The following is a 20648-nucleotide window of genomic DNA, read 5'->3' as shown; positions in this document are numbered from 1 at the left end:
TTAAAATCTACCTCTTTGACCAAGCTTTTGGTCATCTGTCCTAATATCTTGTTTGGTTCAGTGTCAAATTTTACTCGATAATCTGTTCAGCAAAGAACCTTGGGACATTATACTCAGTTAAAGGCACAACACAAATTTACATTGTTGTTATTGCGCATGGTGCTTTGGAATAATATTAAAACAGCAACAGAATTAATTGAGGCCCAATTGATGACAAGGCTTGGGGTGTCAGGTAAGAGTTAGAGTTAAAGGGGTATTGTCTTTCCTGAGAGTGTGCGGTAAACTTGAGTGTGGAGGCTTTAAATGAAATCAAACCACTGGCACCAATGCCAGAGAAGTTTCCAGGCCATTGTGATTGTGCTGGAGAATCGGCAATCCGAAACTAATCCCATGGACCTGCATTTCCTCTACTTCATAGCTTTATCCAATTCTCCTTTAAAACAGGTCATTCTTTTAAGGCAATGACCAGTTTCCAAAATGCTTCAAGTACATCATTTATTAGCAATGCAAAACACTTCCTTTCTAAAACAACACCTTGTATTTAGAAAGCAGCTTTCACATAGTTAAATGACCCAAAGCACCTCACAGAAGCATTATAAAACAAAATTTGACACTGAATCGCATAATGAGATATGAGGGCAAATGACAAAAAACTTGGTCAAAGAGGTAGTTTCTAAGGAGTTTCTTAAAGGCGGGAAGAGAATTAGAGGTGGAGAGAGGGAGGGAATTTTGGAGCTTAGGGCCCCAGCAGTTGAAGGCACAGCAACCAAAATTAGGAATGCTTAAGATGCTAAAATTGGAGGAGCACAGGTACTGTATTTTAGAAGGTTACAGGGCTGCAAGTGTTCAAAGATAGGGAGGGACGAGACCATGGAGGGATTTGAAAACAAGGATGAGAAATTATAAATTGTGGCTTTGCTTAACTGGGAGCCAATGTAGGTCAGTGAGCATAGGGCATGATTGATGAATTGGACTTGGTATGAGTCAGGACACGGCACCAGAGTTTTGAACGAACACAAGTTTGTGGCGGTTAGAACGTGGGAGGATAGCCAGGATTGCTTTGGATAGTCTAGAGGTAACAATGGTATGGATAAAAACAAAAAAACTGCAGATGCTGGAAATCCAAAACAAAAACAGAAATACCCGCCAGACCTGCTGAGTTTTTCCAGGTATTTCTGTTTTTGTGTTGACAATGGCATGGATGATGGTTTCAACAGCAGATGAGCTGAGACAGGAGCAGAGTCAGGCAATGGAGGTGGAAATGGGTGGCCTTAGTGATGTACGGTCAGAAGCTCATCTCAAAGTCAAGTATGACACCAAGGTTGCTAACAGTCTGATAAAAGCAAAAAACTGTGGATGCTGGAAATCCAAAACAAAACCAAAAATAAAAATACCTGGAAAAACTCAGCAGGTCTGACAGCATTTGCGGAGAGGCACACAGATAACGTTTCGAGTCCGTATGACTCTTCAACAGAACTAAGGAAGAATAGAAAAAAGAGGTGAAATATAAGCTGGTTTAAGGCGCCGGGGGGGGGGGGGGGGGGGGGGGGGGGGGGGGGGCGGCGACAGGTAGAACTGGATAGGGGGCCAGTGATAGGTGGAGTTAACCAAAAGATGTCATAGACAAAAGGGCAAAGAGGTGTTGACGGTGGTGATATTAGCTAAGAAATGTGCTAATAGGTGACATTAAGGGTAGAAAGCAGGATGAGCAAAGTACAGGTAGCCCTAGTGGGGGTGGGGTGGGGGGAAGGGATCGAAATAGGCTAAAAGGTAGAGATAAAACAATGGATGGAAATACATTTAAAAATAATGGAAATAGGTGGGAAAAGAAAAATCTATATAAATTATTGGAAAAAAGGGGGATCGGAAAGGGGGTGGGGATGGAAGAGAGAGTTCATGATCTAAAATTGTTGAACTCAATATTCAGTCCGGAAGGCTGTAAAGTGCCTAGTCGGAAGATGAGGTGCTGTTCCTCCAGTTTGCGTTGAGCTTCACTGGAACATTGCAGCAAGCCAAGGACGGACATGTGGGCATGAGAGCAGGGTGGAGTGTTGAAATGGCAAGCGACAGGGAGGTCTGGGTCATGCTTGCGGACAGACCAAAGGTGTTCCGCAAAGCAGTCGCCCAGTCTGCATTTGGTCTCTCCAATGTAGAGGAAATCGCATTGGGAGCAGCGAATGCAGTAGACTAAATTGAGGGAAGTGCAAGTGAAATGCTGCTTCACTTGAAAGGAGTGTTTGGGCCCTTAGATGGTGAGGAGAGGGGAAGTAAAGGGGCAGGTGTTGCACCTTCTGCGGTTGCATGGGAAGGTGCCGTGGGAGGGGGTTGAGGTGTAGGGGGTGATGGAAGAGTGGACCAGGGTGTCCCGCAGGGAACAGTCCCTGCTGAATGCCGTGGTGGGGGAGGAAGATGTTTTTGGTGGCAGCATCATGCTGGAGTTGGCGGAAATGGCGGAGGATGATCCTTTGAATGTGGAGGCTGGTGGGGTGATAAGTGAGGACAAGGGGGACCCTATTATGGTTCTGGGAGGGAGAGGAAGGTGTGAGGGCAGATGCACGGGAGATGGGCCGGACACAGTTGAGGGCCCTGTCAACCACCATGGGTGGAAAACCTCGGTTAAGGAAGGAGGAAGACATGTCAGAGGAATTGTTTTTGAAAGTGGTATCATCAGAACAGATGCGACGGAGGCAAAGGAACTGAGAGAATGGGATGGAGTCCTTACAGGAAGCGGGGTGTGAGGAGCTGTAGTCAAGGTAGCTGTGGGGATCGGTAGGCTTGTAATGAATATTGGTGGACAGTCTACAACCAGAAATTGAGACAGAGAGGTCAAGGAAGGGAAGGGAAGTGTCAGAGATGAACCTTGTGAAAATGATGGAGGGGTGGAAATTGGAAGCAAAATTAATAAATTTTTCCAGGTCCAGACAAGAGCATGAAGCAGCACTGAAACAGTCATCGATGTACCGGAGAAAGAGTTGCGAGAGGGGGCCGGAGTAGGACTGGAACAAGGAATGTTCCACATACCCCATAAAGAGACAGGCATAACTGGGGCCCATGCGGGTACCCATAGCTACACCTTTTATTTGGAGGAAGTGAGAGGAGTTTAAGGAGAAATTGTTCAGTGAGAGAACAAGTTCAGCCAGACGGAGGAGAGTAGTGGTGGATGGGGATTGTTCGGGCCTCTGTTCGAGGAAGAAGCGGAGAGCCCTCAGACCATCCCAGTGGGGGATGGAGGTGTAGAGGGATTGGACGTCCATGGTGTAGAGGAGGCAGTTGGGGCCAGGGAACTGGAAATTGTTGATATGATGTAGGGTGTCAGAGGAACCGCGGATGTAGGTGGGAAGAGACTGGACAAGGGGAGAGAGAATGGAGTCAAGATAGCAAGAAATGAGTTCCGTGGGGCAGGAACAGGCTGACACGATCGGTCTGCCGGGACAATCCTGTTTGTGGATTTTGGGTAGGAGGTAAAAGCGGGCTATCCGAGGTTGGCAGACTATGAGGTTGGAAGCTATGGAAGGAAGATCTCCAGAGGAGATGAGGTCAGTAACAGTCCTGGAAACAATGGCTTGATGTTCAGTGGTGGGGTCACGGTCCAGGGGGAGGTAGGAGGAACTGTCTGTGAGTTGACGCTCAGCCTCTACGAGGTAGAGGTCAGTGCGCCAGACAACAACAGCACCACCCTCGTCAGCAGGTTTGATGACAATGTCAGGGTTGGACCTGAGAGAACGGAGTGCAGCAGTCTGGTTCAGCCTCAGGCAGCTGCCAGGAAATGGGAGGGAGTTTGTGGCTAGGTAATGGAGTTGTGACAAAAACAGGAAACAACTGATTTCATTTTCTCATTATTTAATTGCAAGGAGCTTCTGCTTATCCAGTATTAGATTTTGAACAAGAAGTCTGATCATTTAGAGTCGGTGGAGGGGTCCAGAGAGTTGGTGCTTACGTCGAGCTGGGTGTCATCAGCATACATGCGGAAACTTGACACTGTTTTTGGATGATGTCGCCAAGCTGCAGCACATAGATGAGATAGGAGGTGGCCAAAGAAGATTCTTGGGGAACAGCTGAGGTAATTGTACGGGAGCAGGAAGTGAAGCCATTGCACATGATTCTCTGACTATGACTGATAGAGAAGAATGGAACCAGGTGAATGTAGTCCTACACAGCTGAATGACAGTGCTGCAGGAGGATGGTGTTGTCAACAATGTCAAAGGCTGCTGACAGGTCAAGAAGGATTAGGAGGGAGAGCTGACCTTTGACACAGTCACACAGAATGTTATTTGTGACTTTGATAAAAGCCATCTTGGTAGTGCGGCAGAGCGGAAATCTGATTGGAGAGATTAAAATAGAGTTCCAGGAAAGATGGGCATGGATTTGGGAAGCAACAACACATTCAATGCCTTTAGTGAAGAATGGGAGCTTGGGAATTTGGGTGGTAGTTTTCAAGGACTAGGTCAAGGGTTGATTTTTTGAGGGGTAGATGACTACAGATTTCAAGAAGACCAGGGACAGTACATGGGGGCAGAGAACCATTAATAGGGAGCTAACATGGGGAGTAGGCTGAGAATAAGATGGTCAGAGGTTTAATAGGAATAGGATTGAAGGAGCAGGAGGTAGGTCTCATGGACAAGATGAGCTCAGAGGGGACATGATGTGAGATAGGAGAGAAAGATGAGAGTTCAGGGACAGAGTAGAGGGGGGAACCTTAGAAGACATCTGGCTCAGTGGTTTAGGGGAAGGGAGGGAAGCAGAGACAGGTGATCAGATTATCTCAATCTTAGTGACAAAGAAGTGTATAAACTCCTTGCACTTGCTGGAAGTGAGGGTGGAGAGAACAGAAATTTAAGATGATGGTTTGCACTACAGAAAAGAAGCCGGGGTCTATCTTTGTATTCCAGTATAACTCTGGAATAGTGGGTAGTTTTGGCAGATGAGTGTGATTTATGTGGTCTAGCCAGATCTGGTGTGGAATGACTAAACAAAGGGGAGGCAATGGCGTAGTGGTATTGTCACTGGACTGGTAATCCAGGGATCCAGGGTAATGCTCTGGGGACCTGGGTTTGAATCCCACCATGGTAATGACGACCATGAAACCACTGTCCATTGCTGTAAAAACCCATCTGGTTCACTAATGTCCTTCGGGGAAGGAAATCTGCTGTTCTTACCTGGTTTGGCCTACAAGTGACTCCAGACCCACAGCAATGTGGTTGATTCTTAAATGTCCTCTGAACAAGGGCAAATAGGGATAGGCAATAAATGCTGACCTAGCCAGTGACACCCAAATCCCATGAACAAATATTTTTAAAATTGTCTGCCATATCCGTTCAAGTGTGTGTCCCATACACTTAAGGGAGTGAGGATAAGGGTAGTACTGGGGATCTGCCAGATCAGAGTGAGTATGGTTTTACTGAGGACAAGGTGCAGGTGTGCCACAGCAAATTGGCAGCCGCAGGTAACGTTGTGGTGACTAAGGGTCAAAGGCCGAAGAGTTTGGACTCTAAGTAATTCAGGAGTTTGTTTTCAGGGCTGGACACCAAATCAGGTGGGATTGGGAGGGGGAAGTGGAACGTGGGTGGAGAACGATATAAGGAAGAAGATAGTTTGTGGTACATTCCAGGATGATCTTGGAATCATGGGTATACAAATAGTTGTATTTCTCTGGACTAGAGTAGTTCCTGTTCGCATTGGGTCCAAATCCACATGTACTTCTCCGGGTCCTTTTCACAAGGGAGCATTCTTCACACAGAAGCCAAATTTTATTTTATTTAAAAGCAGAGTAACAGAGTGCAACATTGGGTAACTATGTTTATAGTGGGATGATTTTCACTTTTTGCTTCCAGTCCAAATGATATAGAGCGAAGAGAGAGAGAGAGAGAAAGAAAGAAAAATAAAGTGTGATGGGGAGAGAGGGATACATTGCTGGAACTGTATAAAACACTGGTTAGGCCACAGCTAGAATTGTGTGTCTAGTTCTGGTCACCACATTACAGGAAGAACATAATTGCTCTGGAGAAAGTACAGAGGAAATTTACAAGAATGTTGCCAGGGGTTGAAAATTGCAGCTATGAGGTAAGATTGGATAGGTTATGGTTGCTTTTCTTAGAACAGAGGAGGCTGAAGGATGACATGATTGAGGTATACAAAATTATGAGGGGCCTAGATAGGATATACAGGAAAGACCTATTGCCCCTAGCTGAGGGGTCAGTTACCAGGGGGCATAGATTTAAGGTGATTGGTAGGAGGATTAGAGGGGACATGAGGAAAAACTTTTTCACCCAGAGGGTGGTGGGCATCTGGAATTCACTACCTGGATTGGTGGTTGAGGCTGAAATGCTCAACTTATTTAAAAGGTACCTGGATCTGCATCTGAAGCGCTGTAACCTGCAAGGCTACGGACCAGGTGCTGGGAAGTGGGATTAAAATGAGCAGCAAGTTTCTTTTTTCTCTCTTTTTAGTTGGCGCAGACACGATGGGCTCTTTCTGTGCCTTAGCTTTTCTATAGCTCAATGGAGAGAGAAACAGAGATGGAGAGAAAGAGAGAGCAGGTGGAGAGACAGAGGGCAGTTAAAATAATACACTGATGTGAGACTGGAGCCACCAATGACCCAAGGTCAGGTAAGGGCAGCAGGTTTGCTGCCCTATAGGGACATTAGTGAACCAGAGAGGTTTTTAATGATAATCTGACAGCTTCATGGTCACTTGTCCTCGTTTTAATTTCCAAGATTTTAAAAAACTGAATTCAAATGGTCAATTTGGCGGGATTTGAACTTGTGTTCTCTAACTCTCTTGCAACATAACCATTGTACAAAACCAAGATTGATTTAAAGAAAACACACAGGCCTAGTAGGACTTGAAATAAACCCAGCCATTGAACTGGGTAATCCTACCCCTTAGACATGGACTCCAGTGAGAGGAAAGTGAGAGAACGATTAATCACTTTCTTCCTCTGACCTATAATTTTACAAAGTTGTGTAAAGGAAGAGTGTCAAGCAATCAGTATCCCATTTTAAGGGTGAGAAAAGACACTCTGCTGCTTTCTCTCATCATTTGCTACCCTTCATCCAAAGCTTCCAAAACACAATTTCCACCCCAACAAGAACCGAGAGGACTTTATTGCTCCTTTCAGTCTGATCAAGGTAGATGCAGTTTAGTATTTCATCCTGTTGATGCTTGGCAGCTGCAACATACACCAAAATCTCTCAACTGAGAGAGCTGGTACAGCACACGTCAGCAGTCTCTCAGTAAAATGAGCCAGTAAACCAATGCTGCCCTATCAGGTGGATCTAAACGATCTCACAACACTATTTTGAACAGGAGCAGGGGAGTTCTCCCAGTTGTTTTGCCCAAAATTTATCTCTCAGGCAGCTTCATTTTTAAAAAATCAGTTTATTTGATCATCATCACATTGCAGTCTGCGGGAGCTTGCTGTGTGCGTTTCCTACAGTTCATCAGTGAATATACTTCAAAAGTACTTCATTGGCTGTAACGTCCTTTAGGACATCCAGACATTGTAAAATAAGTTATCCAAATACAAGTTCCTTCTTTACTTTGAATATTAGTGAATGCATATTCTGTACAATGAACATGCTTAATGGCCTTCCTTGTTCTGTATCTTCCTATGTAAATACAGTTGGAGCTACTGGTGACATCAGTAATTCTGCCACAGCCTTTATTTTGATATGTTAACACTGATTGGCCAATAACATGGGACTCCTCATACTCCACATGCTTCATTGGAATGCCAAGTATTGGATTATTAAACATATATCAGATCTAAATCTGGCCATAACACTCGTGAGGTTAGTTCTAGTCCAGCCTGAATCAATTTCCTGCCACTTGATTGTCGAGCGTAGAGTATAGGAAACTCAATGGGTTAAAACCATTGAAACCAAGAATTGTGTTTGAATCCAGACTGGAAAAACTCCTTCTGTAAGGTTCCTAAGTGAGCTTCAACAGCATTAAGCAAGTCCCACAGCACAAAGCTACTCTTGGGTTGGCACTAAACTGGCAATCTCACTCCAAGACCAAAAGAAGTGGTTGATCTAAGAAATTTAAAGTAACAGCAGAAACATTTTCAGGAAAGGAGGCTGCTGTTGAATCCAGGTCGGATACAGATTTTGTTTTCTGGTCAGCTGGATTGTCCGACATACATGAAACCACATAAAATTAGCATGGACAAGAGCCAATCAGTCCATCATAGCTCCTGCATGCAGAATTACCACCATGTAATTGGTCTTTAAATGATTCGATGATTTCACCTCCACTACTCAATCCAGGGAATGTATTTTATGGTGCTGTCATTCTGTGTGAATAAGAAACCCATCACTCCTATGCTCACTAATCCACATTGGCTGCCAGATGATCTATGTTCTCATCCTTGTTCACAAATTCCTCGAAAACAAAAGCAAAATACTGCGGAAGCTAGAAATCTGAAGAACGAACAAAAAAAAACGGGAAAATCTCAGTAGGAGGCATCATCTGTGGAGAGAAATGGAGTTAGCATTTCAGGTCGATGACCTTTCATCAGAGCTGAAAAGAGATAGGAAGCTACAAGTTTTTAAGCAAGTGGAAGGGGTAGGGGGTGCAGGAAGAAGAAAGGAGAAAGTCTGTGATACGGTGGAGGGCAGGGGAGATTAAATAACAAGAGGTTGCATGATGCAACAGCCAAAGAGAGTAGTACTGGATATACTAAAGAACTGGGAAATTTCATTGATTTTATTTCCAATTTCCACCCAGCCCATCTCTGACTCTGCCCTTCCCTTCCTTGACTTCTTTGTCTCCATTTCAGGAGATAGACTAATGTTCATTACAAACCCATGGACTCCCACGACTACGGCTCCTCACACGCTGCTTACTGTAAGGACTCCATTCCATTCTCCTAGTTTCTCTGTCTCCATCACATCTGTTCTGAAGGTGAACCCTTCCACCCCAGCACTTCTAACATGTCTTCCTTTTTCCTTAACTGAGGGTTCCCACCCAGCGTGGGTGACAGGGTCCTCCAGCACGTCCAATCCATTTCACGCACTTCTGCTCTCACCCCTTCCCCTCCCTCCCAGAACCATGATAAGGCTCCCTTGTCCTCACCTTCCACCCGACAAGCCTCCGTAATCAATAGATCATCCTCCGCCATTTCCACCAGCTCCAGCATGATGCAACCCCCAAACACATCTTCCCCTGCCCTCCAGTTCCAGCATTTCATAGAGACCGTTCCCTCCACGACACCCTAGTTCGCTCCTCAGTCATCACTAACACCCCCCTCTCCCTTCCCTATTGGCACCTTTCCATGCAAGCATAGGAGATGCAACACCTGCTCTTTCACCTCCCCCATTCTCACTTTCCAAGGCCTCAAACAGTCCTTCCAAGTGAAACAGCAATTTACTTGTACTTCTTTCAACTAAGTATACTGTAATCACAGCTCACAATGTGGCCTTCTTTACATTGGGGAGACCAAACGCAGACTGGGCAACTGCTTTGCAGAACCACCTCCATTCGGTCCGCAAGCACGACCCTGAGCTTTCAGTTGCTTGTCATTTTAACTTTCCCCCTTGCTCACCTTTCTGTCCATGGCTTGCAACAGTGTTCCAGTGAAGCTCAACACAAGCTTGAGGAACAGCTCCTTATCTTTAGACTCAGCATTCTGCAGGCTTCTGGACTCAACATCGCGTTCAACAACTTTAGATAATAACATCTTGTTCTAATGAGTTTTTTTTTTATTTCCTGGGTCGGTCTTCGTCTTTTTCTTTCATTACCCCTTCATGTTCCATTCAGATGGCTTTTATGCAGCAATTCAAACCTCATTTGTTTCTTTACTATATCCATTACCACTCTCTTTGGCTGTTGCATCATGAAATCTTTTGTTATTTAATCTCCCCTGGTCTCCACTGTATCACAGACTTTCTCCTTTGTTCTTCCTGCCCCTTCCCTCTTTCCACTGGCTTAAAAATTCTTACATTTCTATCTTCAGTTCTGATGAAAGATCATCAACTTGTTTCTCTCCACTGATGCTGCCTGACCTACTGTTTCTTTCAAATTCCTCCATGGCTTCCCCCTTTCGGTGATCTTTTCCAGCTCTACAACTCTCTAAGAACTCTGCATGCCCCCAATTCTGGCCTCACGTGCATCTCCAATTTTAACTGCCCCACCATTGGTAGCCATGCCTTCAGCTTCCAAGGCCCAAAGCTCTGAAATTCCCTTCCTAAACCTCTCCACCTCTCTCTCCTCCCTTAAAACCTAGCTCTTTGACCAAGCTTTTGTTCACCTGTCCCAATATCTCCATACAGGGCTTAGCGTCAAATTTAGTTTGATAATGCTCCTGTGAAGTGCCTTGAATCATTTTACTACACTTTTTTTGATGTATATCCACACACTGTTTTTTCCCTCTGGGGAATAGTGGGGAGGTGGTGGAAGGATTCCCAGGCTGATTATCAGCCTTTGAACCGCATCACAAACACTCCTTCCATGGCCAACAAGTCGTGATGTGGGACTTGAACCTGGAGCTTCAGGCCCAGAGGTAGGGACTGTGTCACAAGACCTGTTTTACTACATTAAAAGTTGTGATATAAATGCAAGTTGTTGTTGATATCAGCCCCAAGTTTGCCTTCTACTATTTTAAAAGTGTGATACTTTGTCTTTCTTACACAATTTAAAATAACTTTTGGACTTACCTTTCAGGTACCATTTACTATCATATACCTCTTATAAAGTCACATATCAGACGCTTCCTTCCTAGACTTAAAAGTAACTCAAGCTTCCAACACAGAGGATCAGTCTCATGGCTATCCTCTGGAATATCCGTTATATCTCGGTGGCCAGTGCTGATGCAAGACTCAAGATGAAGTCCAGCCAGAGCACCATATGGTTTGATCACAACCATCCAACTTACTTTTTGCCCTGTTGATTATAAAGCGCAACATTCTATTGGCGTTCTTGATTGTGACTCTGCATTGATTAGACATGTTTAGTGTTGATTCTCCTAAGACTTTCGTACAACTTTATTCCTGGTTCTTTGCGATTTTCTGTCATTTAAGGAAAACGAAAAAGGACCAAAACCATGGGGAAAATGCTGAAGCCGGGGTGAGGGGGAGTGCCGGCAAAGACCCATGCTCAAGTTCCAATTCACGTTGGCCAGGACTGCCAGCTGAAGACCTGAATCAACAATCAGTTCAGAGGCCCTCTGTATCCGCCAACCAATATCTTTAATAGCCCCTTGATTCCCATATTAAGCTGCTACAGCACAAGTGGGGAAACTTAGGAGGTATTCCTCACTTTTATTAATGGAACTTCCCAACAAAAATAAAGAGAATTGGTCTAATTCTCTTGTCTGCCTTCTGGGGTGAAATTTGCCAATCACATCTGGAACAGGCTTAAATCCTGATTATGTCATCCTGCCTTCAAAAACCTTTAGGAAATCTGAATTAGATTGAACTGTAAAACGAGCCCAATCCGGTGATGAAAAGATCAGTCTCATTAGCTTCGCTTCTACTGGGTCATCGCACAACATCCACAACTGGTACACTATAAAAGAAATGCAGTAGTGAGAAGGCTAACTCACCCCTCGGGACAGCTCACTGCACCCCATTTAAAAGAAAAGAAGCATTGGTTCACGTTTGCATACAAACAAGCGTGACTTCTTTTTGCACTAAATTACACTGAATCAGTGAAGCTGAATATAGTAGACAATTTAAAAGACCTGTATTTATATGGTCTCTTCTACAATCGCGGAATGTTCCAAAACATTTTACAGCTAATGAAGCATTTTTTGATGCATATTCACTGTTGCAAAGTAGGAAACACAGCAGCCAATTTAGGCACAGCAAGATCCCAGAGATAACACAATGACCAGATGATTTTTTTTCCCAAGTTGAGGATAAATATCAGCCCAAACCCCAAGAAGACCACCCATGCTCTTCTATGATAAGTGCCATAGTATCCTTTACATCCACATGAGACAGATGTGGACTGGGCTTAAAGTCTCATCCAAAAGACTCCACCTCCAACAGGGCAGCACCCCTTTAATACTGCACCGAGTGTATCAGTCTGGACTTTTATGCTCAAGTCTCCAGAGTGGGATTTGAACCCATGACATTTTGTCTCAGAGGCAAGAGTGTGCCCTACGGCTGACACCAGCCATCTGAGAAAAGGAGTGCAATTCGGGGAACTTTAATAATAACAGTTAATGAAAAACACATATTGTCATGAGCTGCATCTAAAGAAACACATCATATGAATGCCACACAATAATATCCTGACCCAGGATAATGGGCTACTCTGCAAGATTCCCTCACAAACACACACAGGGCCCCTGAACCCTCCCATGGGCAATGACAATGGGCATTGTTACCTTAATCAGATCTGGCAATGTTGATTTAAATGTTTCTGAAAGGCTCTGTTTCCTGGTGAGTTCAGATTTATGGCTGCTCCAATTCTACAATGGCCAGCTGCCAATTTCCAGACATTACATCTTTTCAAAATTCCTCAGAACCAAGCAACTGCATTTGGAAAAAGTGTTGCAACATTGGTAACAGGAGGAGGCCATTCAGCCCCTTGAGTCTATTCTGCTATTCTATTAGATCATGGCTGGTCTGTATCACAACTCCATTTACCCTCCTTTTCTCCATATCACTTGACACTCTTACCTAACAAATATCTATCGATCTAAGACTTGAAAGCTCCAACTGACCCGCAGCATTCACAGCTTTTTGGGGGGAGAGAGCTCCAGATTCATCCTGAGTGTGAAGAAGTGTTTTCTGAACTCTCACCTGATTTAGCTAGCTTTAATTTTAAGATTGTTCTAGATTTCCCTCACCAGAGGAAATAACTCTCCCAACCCACCCTATCCAATGTTCCAGACATCTCACTTTCTTCACCCCTCAACCTCCTAAGCTCAATGGAATACAAACCAAGTGCCTGCAAATTTTCTTTGTAATTTTTGGGGGGCTGATGGAATAGCAGAACAGGTTAGAGGGACTGAATGGCCTCTTGCTCCTGCTATGTTTTAGACTGAGCACACAGATAAATTTTGCTAGTGTCTGGACTGACTAATAGCTTCTGTTTTGAGGCACAATTTGACTTCCAATTAGCAGTGTGTTCGTTGGTGTCCATGCTTTCAGATGCTGAGGTCTGAACCTCTCCACCTCTCTCTTTTCCTTTAACACTCTTCTTAAAACCTGCCGCTCAGCAAGTTCTTGGTTATCTGTCCTAATATCACCTTGTGGTTCACTGTCAAATTTTTGTTTAATAATGTTCCTATGAAATGCCTGATGATGTTTTACTAACTTAAAGGTGCTTTATAAATACAACTTGTTGTTGTTGGTTGACAGATCATCTGTAAACAAACTGCAGTTCCATGGATTGTCCTAGATCACTGCTCGCCCTCTCTCCCGGGCTTGTCTGTTGCCATTTGCCACTTAACTTCAGATCCAATCCTTCCCTGGATGCTCACTCAGGTCCAACCTGTGGATAATCTTTGTGCCTGCTTGAGCCCGAGCGGAGTTCCTGACCTGATCCACTACCAAAACTGCTTACTCCTACTACGACTTATTCCAACTGCCATCAAAACCCTCAGTATAGAGGCTAGAGAAACTGGGATTGCTCTGCTTAAAGCACAGAAGGACAAGAGGAAACTTAACAGAGGGATTCAAAACTATGAGGAGTTTAACAGAGTAAATATGGAGAAACTGTTTCCAGTGCCAGAAGGCTCAGTAATGTAGTTAACAAAATGGTCCGGAGATAAGTTTTGTTAAAATGCAAGATATGCTGATCTGAAACACACTGCAGAAAGGGTTGTGGAATCAAACTCAATAACAACTTTCAAAAGGGAAAAGGAAGAATTTGTAAGGCTATGGGGAAACAATAGGGGAGTGGGCCTAAGATAAAAGCAAAAAGACTGCGGATGCTGGAAATCCAAAACAAAAACAAAAATACCTGGAAAAACTCAGCAGGTCTGACAGCTTCTGCAGAGAGGAACACAGTTAACGTTTCGATTCTGTATGACTCTTCAACAGAACTAAGGAAAAATAGAAGAGAGGTGAAATATAAGCTGGTTTAAGGCGGAGGGGGGACAGGTAGAGCTGGATGGAGGGCCGGTGATAGGTGGAGATAACCAAAAGATGTCATAGACAAAAGGACAAAGAGGTGTTGAAGGTGGTGACATTATCTAATTGGATAGCTCTTTCAAACGGCTGACAAAGGCAGAATTGGCCCAATGGCCTCATTCTATGCTGAATCATTCTATGATTCTATAGCAATTTCTTCATCTTCAGGCTGAACACCTCGAATTCTCTACTTCCCATCTCTTAAGTTTCTCTCACCTGTGTCCTCACCAGCCTCCTACTAGCTTTCCATTTCCCAGCATATTGATTTCATTGATTTGTGCTTGGCTTTAATGTCCCTACTATGACCTTCCCCACCCTACCTCTATACCCCATGTCCTAGCTCACACCTCTGCTCCCCCATTTTCAACTGACCCCCTCCTGATTCCTGCTCATCTCTGTAAAACACCATGAGATACTTTGCTATGTCAAAGGTGCTACTGAAATTGAAGTTGTTGTATCAACTATAACATTTATGGGGATTAGGGGGAGGGGAAGAGAGAGTGAGACAGACATAAACAAAACTTACGAGGACAAGACAGAGCCAGAGGCGAACACTTTCAGTAACTGAGAGCAGAGATCCAACATACAAGTAGCAAATTCCTCTTGGACATTAAAACAAATGGCAGAGATCAGCTGAGAGCAAAGACTGACAGGCAAACCATTTCCCTGCATTTTACTTCAGTCAGTGGTGCCAGAGAGAGGAAAATCCATGTCAGGAGGAGCTTAGTTCTTTTAAATAATCCAAAGTCTTGTCAGTGCTACTGACACATGAGCCACTTTGACCATATCTCCACACACCAACCAAATATAAATCAAACATTGCACAGGGCTTGAATATGTCATAAAAGTGAACAATAATAGGGTGCCTTTCACAACCTCAAGACGTTAAAGGTGCTTTACAGCCAATGAGGTACGGTTGCAGCACCGACACTGTTATAACGTAGAAAACATGGTTTCTAATTTGAACACAGCAGGAGTTCACAAACAGCAATGCAATAATGCTCAGATAATCTGATTGTAGTGGTGTTGGTTGACGTTACTCTTCCCAACTCCCAGCTTAAACCCCTCCAACTCTCTGACTATCTTTAAAACTCAGTTCTTCAACCCAGCTTTTGGTGAAACCTGCCAATCGCCCATTCCTGTCTCTTGGCCTATTTTCTTAGAGAGCTTTCCTTATGCAAAGGTGTTTTATAAATTTATGTTCTCCTTCGCACTCACTGTCCTGCACTGACCTTTCCAGCCATGGACTGAAAGAACGATTGTCATAGCCACCAACTGCAACTTAATAAGCAAGCATTTTTGTTTTTCAGTTCTAGTTCAAGACTTGCACAGTTCCTTCAAGATAGTGCAATTGGACCTTTTACAGTGCAATTGGATCTTTTACATCCACCCAAGAGGGCAAGATGGGGTTTTACATCACAGCCAAAAGACATTTTTTAAATTATAAAAGTGTAATAGGGTAACTGTTGAGAGATGTTCCCACTTGTGGGAGAGACATTAATAGAAGATTATAAATTAAATATAAAATAAATATAAATATAAACAAAAATACACTTGGGGCCATAAATATAGGACAGTCACTAATAAATTCAGTAGGGATTCAGGAGAAAGATTTTTAACCCAGAGAGTGGCGAGGATGTGAAACATACTACCCACTGGAGTGGTTAAGGCCAATAGTATAGATGCATTTAAGGGGAAGCTAGATAAACATGAGAGAGAAAGGAAGAGAAGGATATGCTGATGGAGTGAGATGAAGAGGCGTGAGATGAGGCTTCTGTGGAGTACAATTGCCGATATGGACCTGTTGGGCCAAATAGTCTATTTCTGTGCTGTAGGTTCTGCTAAAAGAATAGGAAGCCTCAAACCCAAGATCAGGGATTCAGAATCTCATATCCACACTGGTTCAATATGTAGTAAGTTGTTTTTCTTGACCTGTTGTCTTCTTTGTATCATCATGACTGAAATTCTTAAAGTTATTAATCTGAGGGACGTACTGTTCCGTGACAAGGTCAGCAGCACACAGCTTGTTTTATATTCCTTATCGCCAAAGTACAATGCCATGTGAAACTGTTGTCCTCTTTAGATGTGCTGCCTGATTTTATTGCAAAACACTCATTACATGAGCAGAAATTGTTTAAATCTGGCCCTGCGAACACACTATCGGGTTTGAATTACAATCAGCAGAAAACCCAAATAAGATCTCAGCTAACAAAAGGATTTCCCCTGTCTGTGAATAGCATATATTTGTGGAGTTTCCAGCTACATATCCACGATATCAGCAAGACTGCCCACTTTCACCTTTGCAGTATTGTCCAACTCTGCCACTGCCTCAACACACCTGCTGCTGAAACCCTCACCCAAGCATGTTACCTCCAACATTAGCTATTCCATCGCAATCCTGGCAGGCCTACCACTTGCCACCCTCCATAAACTTGAACTCAGCCCTGCTGCTTCTATCCTAACTTGCACCAACTTCTATTCACCCATCAACCCTTGTGCTCACTGACATACATTGGCTCCTGGCCCAACACCTCAATTTTAAAATTCTTCTGTTTTCAAATCCCTCCATGGACTCATCCCTCCGTACTTCCTCCAGCCCCTGCAATTCTCTAAAATCTCTGCACTCCTCCAATTCCAGCCTGTTGAGCATCCCTGATCTTCATCACTCCACTGTTAGCAACTGTGCCTTCGACTGAAATTCCACCTCTAGAACGAATGAAGGTTATGCTGATAGTGTGAAGTAGAGTGAGAGTAGAGTGCGAGGAGGCTTGTGCAGAGTATATACAGACTGTTGGGCCAAATGGCCTTTCTCGGTGCAACAGTTACAATGCAATGTCTAAAATTGCTCATATATCGTATTCAAAAGTGTTACTTGCTGAAATAAATCTAATTTGCATTTGAATGAATCAATACTAACAGTTTCCACTGTCTCCATAGGGAGCCTGTTTCATAGATTGACCATTTGTTTACTGAAATATTATTTCCACAGAGCAGTTTTTAATTCTTCCCAACAAGCTCTGGTCATGTCCTATGCTTCTGCTGTTCTGAACAAACTTATCATGGTTGATATTATCTAAACCCACAGCCTCTACAACCTAGAAGAACAAGGGCAGTAGATGCAAGGCAATACTGCCATCTGCAAGTTTCCCTCCAAGTAACACACCATCCAGTCTTCGAACTATTCCTTCACTGTCGCTGGGTCAAGAACTTGGATCTTGGATCATACCTGCATCGCATGGACTGCAGTAGTTCAAGGTGGCAGCTCACGTCCACCTTCTCAAACGGAATTAGGGATGGACAGTAAATGCTGCTTTGTCAGCGACACCTATGTTCCAAGACCAAAATTTTTTAAAAACAGCCTGTCGACACTCGGTGCTTACCGGTAAACCTGTCCATTTTATTCTGACTGTGCTAGGGGTTTAGATGGTGACGGTGGGGGAGCAAGGCGGGAGTAAGAGGGGAGTAGAAATGAAAAACAACTGCAAGATTTTACACACACATTTGCTTTAAACAAATTAGGTGGCAGCATCAAACCAAGGAGGAAGTGTCAGTGAAGATCATTATTTAAGAGGCAACAGGTGAATCTGGGAACTTGAAACTATAAAATCTCTCTGTTAAGGACACAAGTCCAGCATTGGTTTCTGAAAGCATTTTAAACTACTAAGAAGGTTAGTGTTCCTTTAAGATGCTGCAAATTCAGAAAGTAAGCTGCATGTGGCCCAACAGCTGCTGCGAAGGCAGAGAGCAGCTGTTTACTTCTCACGCGCTCTAGTCCGGAAGGAAATCTAGCCTTCTGTCTCCTGTTGCAAGGACTGAAGGTTCGAAGTAGGGGAGAAGCTCACACATAGCAATTACACAAGGCCGGCTTTCCTGAAAAGCAGCAGCAGCGATAGTACACCGATCGAAGCAAAATGCCAAGATGGTAACCAAGCTCCTCAGTCACTTCACAGAAGCTGTTTTATACTGAAGTGATCCTCTTCGTTCATTATTTACTTAAACCTGGTCTCATTGAGGTAAAACCCAAGTCAGAACATTGTGGGTTCAAGTCCCAGTCCAGAGACATAAGCCCATGATCCAGGCTAACATCCCACTGCATTACAGAGGAAGGTCTGTGCTGTCAGGAGGGACAGTACTGAGGGAGGGCTGCACTGATGGAGGTGCCGTCTTTCAGGTACTTGCAATATAATTACAGATGAAGGTGCTCATTCAGCCTATCACGATTCATCCATGCAGCAAGATCCTAAACTTCCTGTCCCTCTGCCATTGCTCCATCCTGTTGATTCTTAAATGATAGTTATTGCTTCCATTCCTGTGTCTGGGATATATAAATATGGCTTGGATGAAGGGATCGAAGGAGTGGTTGCTAAATTTGCTGACGACACAAAGATAGGAAGGAAAGTAAATTGTGAAGAGGAAATAATGAGGCTACAAAGGGACATAGATTGGTTAAGTGAGTGGGCAAAGATCTGCCAAATAGAGTATAATGTGGGCAAATGTGAAATTGTTCATTTTGGCAGGAAGAATAAAAAAAAGTTTATTATCTAAATGGTGAGAGATTGCAGAGCTCTGAGATTCTGAGGGATCTGGGTCTACTAGTGCATGAATCATAAAAGGCTAGTTTGCAGGTACAGCGAGTAATTAGGAAAGCTAATAGAATATTATCATTTATTGTGAGGGGGAATTAATTACCAAAGTAGGGGGGGTTATGCTTCAGTTGTACAGGGCATTGGTGAGACCACATCTGGAGTATGATGTATATACTGGTCTCCTTATTTAAAGAAAGATGTAAATGCTTTAGAAGCAGTTCAGAGAAGGTTTACTAGACTAATACCAAGAATGGGTGGGTTGTCTTAAGAGGAAAGGTTGGACAGGTTAGGCTCGTTTCCACTGGAATTTAGAAGAGTAAGAGGCGACTTGCTTGAAACCTTTAAGATCTCAAGAGGTCTTGACAGGGTGGATGTGGAGAGGATGTTACCTCTTGTGGGAGAATCTAGAACTAGGGGTCACTGTTTAAAAATAAGGGGTTGCTCATTTAAGACAGAGATGAGGAGGAATTTTTCTCTCAGAGGGTACAGTGTCTTTGGAATTTTCTTCCTCAACAGGCGATAAAAGCAGAGTCCTTGAATATTTTTAAGGCAGAGCTAGATAGATTATTGATTAACAAGGGGGTTAGGCAGGAATGTGAGGTTGATGTTCCAATTCAATCAGCCATGATATTATTGAATGGCGGAGCAGGGTTGAGGGGCCGAGTGGCTCAGTCCTGCTCCTAATTCCTATGTACGTATGTTCGTATGATCACTGTCTGTTCCTGAAGAACTTCTATTCAGTAATAAATTTGTCTTTTACTAGTTTGGACCCATGACCACTTTTCACACAAAATTAAGGCTCATGAGATTTTGGGGTAATATATTCACATGGACTGAAAATTGGTTAATGGACAGAAAACAGATAGCAGGAATAAATGAACACTTCTGGGTTAGCAAGCTGTAATTAACGGGTACCATGAGGATCAATACTTGGGCCTCAGCTTACGAGGGGGTCACAAAGAGGCTGCAGAGGGATATAGGCAGGCTGGATGAGTGGACAAGAACATGGTAGATGGAATAGAATGTGGTGAAGTCATTCACTTTGATAGGAAAATTAAAAACACAGAACATTTTTGATTGGTGAAAGACTGGGAAATGTTTGCATTCAGAGGGACTTGGGTGACCATGTATATGCTTCACAGAGTTAACATGTAGGTGCAGGAAGCAATTAGGAAGACAAATGGTATGTTAGCTTTTGTTACAATGACGTCTTACTACAATTAGTGAGCAGTGGAGGACTCTGTGCAGTTTTGGTCTCCTTACTGAAAGAAGGACATACTTGCCCTAGAGGGAGTGCGACAAATTGTCCTATGAGGAAAGATTGAGTTAACTCAGCCTATATTCTCTGGGGTTTAGATGAATAAGGAATGGTCTAACTGAAACATATAAAATTCAGGTTTGACAGGGTAGATACTGAGAATATGTTACCCCTGGCTGAAGAGCCTGGTACAAGATGTCAAAGTCTCAGAATAAGGGGTCGGCCATTTAGGCCTGAGCCAAGGGTAAATTTCTTCACTCCTCCATCACCCCCTACACCTCAACCGCCTCCCATGGCACCTTCCCATGCAACCGCAGAAGGTGCAACACCTGCCCCTTTACTTCCCCTCTCCTCACCGTCTAAGGGCCCAAACACTCCTTTCAAGTGAAGCAGCATTTCACTTGCACTTCCCTCAATTTAGTCTACTGCATTCGCTGCTCCCAATGCGGTTTCCTCTACATTGGAGAGACCAAACGCAGACTGGGTGACCGCTTTGCGGAACACCTTCGGTCTGTCCGCAAGCATGACCCAGACCTCCCTGTCGCTTGCCATTTCAACACTCCACCCTGCTCTCATGCCCACATGTCTGTCCTTGGCCTGCTGCATTGTTCCAGTGAAGCTCAACGCAAACTGGAGGAACAGCACCTCATCTTCCGACTAGGCACTTTACAGCCTTCCAGACTGAATATTGAGTTTAACAACTTTAGATCATGAACTCTC

The 20648-nt window shown here is 43.8% G+C and overlaps 1 protein-coding gene across 2 annotated transcripts in view; it reads right to left on the bottom strand.

Annotated features, from left to right (window-relative positions):
• Positions 1–20648, bottom strand: part of extl3 (exostosin-like glycosyltransferase 3) — an 85257-nt gene that overhangs the window by 20758 nt on the left and 43851 nt on the right. The gene's annotated exons all lie outside the window — the stretch shown is intronic.

Source organism: Cetorhinus maximus, chromosome 5 (genome assembly GCF_964194155.1).
Source record: "Cetorhinus maximus chromosome 5, sCetMax3.hap1.1, whole genome shotgun sequence".
Classification (NCBI taxonomy): domain Eukaryota; kingdom Metazoa; phylum Chordata; class Chondrichthyes; order Lamniformes; family Cetorhinidae; genus Cetorhinus; species Cetorhinus maximus.
This window is presented reverse-complemented; position numbering and strand designations above follow the sequence as displayed.